Below are 4,288 nucleotides of genomic sequence, written 5' to 3'. Positions count from 1 at the left end.
GATGAATAATTTTGCAATATTAGAAATCTTCTTTCATACAACGAATGTGCAAAATCAGTGTTTTACATAAAGTTAGTGATTATGTAATACTTAAAATATTTTTTCATACCAGGAATTCGTTTGGGAGTTTTACTCCATATTACTAACTTTGCAATATTGAAAATATTCTTTCTTATAGGACATTTATAAAATCAGCGTTTTGTGCAATATTATTAATTTTTTAATATAGAAAATGTTCTTAAATTATAAAATCAGCGTTTTGCTTAATACTAATATTGAAAATGTTCTTTAAAAAAGAGAATTCTAAAACAAGCGTTCAGCTCAAAATTAATAATTTTATAATTTTGAACATGTGTAAAATCAGGTTATTATTTAAAATTTATAATTTTGCAATATTAAAAATATTCTTTTATTTTGATATGTTCAAAATGCTCTTTTATATATAAAATTGATAAAATTACCATTTTATTCAATATTTGTAATACTAAACATATTCTTTAATCATGAAATCAGGTTTTTACGCAATATTATTATTAAAAATGTTTTACAATAGTACAACTCTGGACGCAGCATCTCACTTAAAATTAATAATTTTTTAATATTGAAAATATTCTTTGATACAGAGAAGTTGCAAAATCAGCGTTTTAGTCAAAATTAAATATTTTTTAATATTGAAAATGTTTTTTCTCACAATAAATGTTGAAAATTAGCGATTTATTCAAAATTAATAACCTTTTAATATTGAACATTGTTTTTCATTCAGGAAGCTTGCGAAATTAGCGTTTTACTCCAAATTAATAGTTTTGTAATACTTGAAATATGTTTTCACATACAAAATTCATTTTAGCGTGTAATTCAATAATCACTACAATCCGTTTTAATAAATAAGGTTATTAACAAAATTTCAAATATAAAAATCTTGCTATACGTTAGCCTAGTTTTAAATGGGTCACAATTAATCAACGAAAGTTTATAAAAAAAATACATTTAAAAAACTAGATAGCGAATTATATTTGTAACAACGGACAGTAAGTGCCAGAAGAGACAAAAAATTTTAAGGTGAATTAGTTCCTGCAATGTAACAGTGGGTGTTGTTAATCAATCAAAGTAGCGCCAAATCTTTTGGTTGCGGTAGGCTACTAAAAATAATTTCCAAATACGGTTTGACAAAGCAACTTTCCAGCAGCCGAACAATAAATCCTAAATGAATTTTCAAATTCATTAGAAAATCTCACGGTTGAGGCCGGACACCAAGAGTAATTACTGAATACGGCTTCACGAAACAAAGTTTTAGGAGCCGACCAACAAATCCTAGATGAATCCTCAAATTCATTACCAAATCTCCTGATTACGATCTTCTAGTTAGAAAAATTGGCGAATGCGGTTTGACGAAACAAATTTTCAGAAGGCGGCCAATAAATCCTAGGTGAATTCACAAACTCATTGCCAAATCTTCTGGTTAAAGTCGGCAACCAACAGTTATTACCGAATACGGCTTCACGAAATAAAGTTTCAGGAGCTAAACAACAAATCCTAGATGAATGCTCAAACTTATTGCAAAATCTCCTGGTTGCGGTCGTCTATTAAGAGCAATTGCCGAATGTGGTTTGAAAATACAAATTCTAAGAAGCCAGCCAATAATTCTTCGATGGAACCTCAAACTCATTACTAAATCCGATGGTTGTGGTTGTATACCAAGAGTAATTACCAAATATGGTTTGACGAAAAAAATTTTCAGCAGCCGACCAATAAAGCCTAGATGAAACCTCAAACACGTTACTAAATCTCATAGTTGTGGTCGTCTAACAGGATTAATTACCAAACACGGTTAGAAAAAACAAGTTTTCAGCAGCCGACCAATAAATCAGGCATGAATTATCAAAGTCATTACCAAATCTCATGTTTGAGGATGGCTACTAAGAGTAATTGCCGAATGTGGCTTGACGAAACAAATTTTTAGGAGCCAAATCTCCTGGTTGAGGTCAGTTACTAAGAGTTATTACCATATACGAGTTGGCAAAATTAATTCTCAGAAGCCAAACAATAAATCTTCTGGTTGTGGTTGGCTTCTGAGAAAAATTATCAAATACGGCTGGACAAACAAATTTTCAAGATCTGCCCAATAAATCCTAGATGAATCCTCAAATTCATTAACAAATATTCTGTTTGCCGCAGGCTGCTAAGAGTAATTGCTGAATAGGGTTTGACAAAACAACTGTTAAACAGTCGACCAACAAGTCCTAGATAAATCCTCAAACTCATTGTCAAATCTTCTGTTAGGGGTCGTCTACTAAGAGCAATTTCAGAATGTGGTTTGACGGAAAAAAATCCAAGAAGCCAGCCAATAAATCCTAGATGAATCCACAAACTCATTGACAAATCTCCTGGTTGAGGTCGGCCACCAACAGTAGTTACTGAATACGGCTTCACGAAAGCAAGTTTTAGGAACCGGCTAACAAATCCTTGATGAATCCTTAAACTGATTACCAAATCTCCTGTTGCGGCAGGCTACTAAGAGTTAATATCAAATACGGTTCGACCAAGCAACTGCTTAGCATCCGACCAATAAATCCTGGAAGAAACTTCAAACTCATAACTAAATCTCCTGGTTCTGTTCGTCCACCAAGAGTAATCACCAAATACGGTTTGACGAAAAAAATTCTCAGCAGCCGACTAATAAATCCGAGATGAATCATCAAAGTCCTTGCCAAATCTCATGTTTGAGGTCGGCTTATAGAGTAATCGCCGAAATGTGGTTTGACAAAACAAATCTTTCAAAGCCGATCAATAAATCCTAGACGAATTCTCAAACTCATTACCAAATCTCCTGGTTGTCTGGCCTACAAAGATTTATTACCGAACACGGTTTGACCAAGCAAGTTCTTAGGAGCCTACCAATAAGTCCTAGATGAATCTTTAAAGTATTTACTAAATCTCGTGTTTGAGGTCGGCTACTAAGAGTAATTTCCGAATGTGGCTTGACGAAACAAATTTTTACGACCTGACCAATAAATCATAGATGAATCCTCAAACTCATTATCAAATATTCTGGTTGCTGCAGGCTGCTAAGAGTGATTGCCAGGTACAGTTTGACAAAAAAACTGTTGAACAGCCGACTAATAAATTCTAGATGAATCCCCAAACTCATAACCAAATCTCAACTAAAAAATGTAGGTACTGCAACTCTTAAGTTGAAAAAACTAAAATGAATAAAGAAGAAATGAATGAAAGGCAACCTCCAGATTATTTTTTTCTTTGTTGTTTCTTTTACATTAAAAACATTTTCTTTGGATAAAATAGAATTCCTGAAAATAAAATCAAGAATGTAACAGCCAAATTTGCACAACCACCAAAAAATATTCCTTTTTGAATCTGAAAAAAAAGAAACACCTCTCCCCCTCCTTTCCCTCTAAAAAAGAAAAAAAATAAGAAAAGAAAATTATTTATCTTAACTTTGGACGAAAATAAAAAAGAGGAACATTTTGTGATGGTTGTCCAAATTTGGTTGTTATATTCTTGATTTAATTCTCAGGAATTCTTTTTATCAATTTGATTATTGGACGTTAAAAAGGGTTTTGCATTGGATTGTTATCTTATTTAAACATTCTAAATTTTAATTTTGCTGACTTGGAATGAAGATCATTTTTATTTTAGGTTTGGGGCTGGTTTGCCTTAAACTTTCACTTGATTCTCATTTGTCAGTGAGAAAGCATTGTGGCAGGTGTGCTGTTCCTGCTGGCATTAAATTTTATTTTTATTTTCATTTTATTTTAATTTTATTTTTATTTTTTCATTTTATTTTTATTTTATTCTATTTTATTTTATTTTATATTTTTTTGCCTTGATCAGGGTGCTGTATGAGTGCCGAAACGTTGGTGATTATTACATATTTATTAAAAATGTTTCTTAGTGGAATTTGATAATGGTGGGAATAAAGAGGACGAATGAAATAAAAAAAGCGAGAAGGGAAGGGATTTGGTTGGTCGTCTTCTCATTTTTCTTCCCTCCTTTTTATTTTTGTCCAAAGTAAAGATAAATAATTTTCTTTTCTTCCTTTTTTTCTTTTTTAGGGGGAAAGGAGGGGGAGAGTTGTTTCCTTTTTTTCAGATTCCAATGGGAACATTTTGAGGTGGTTGCCCAAATTTGGTCGTTAGATTCTTGATTTTATTTTCAGGAATTATTTTCATCGATTTGATTATTGGACGTTAAAAAGGGTTTTTACATTGAATTGTTTTCCTATTTAAATATCCTGAATTTTAATTTTTCGTTGCATAAATTGAAACAGGGT

Source organism: Belonocnema kinseyi, chromosome 1, assembly GCF_010883055.1.
Source record: "Belonocnema kinseyi isolate 2016_QV_RU_SX_M_011 chromosome 1, B_treatae_v1, whole genome shotgun sequence".
NCBI classification, from domain to species: Eukaryota; Metazoa; Arthropoda; class Insecta; order Hymenoptera; family Cynipidae; genus Belonocnema; species Belonocnema kinseyi.
The sequence above is the reverse complement of the archived record's forward strand: the minus strand, read 5'-3'. Positions refer to the sequence as shown.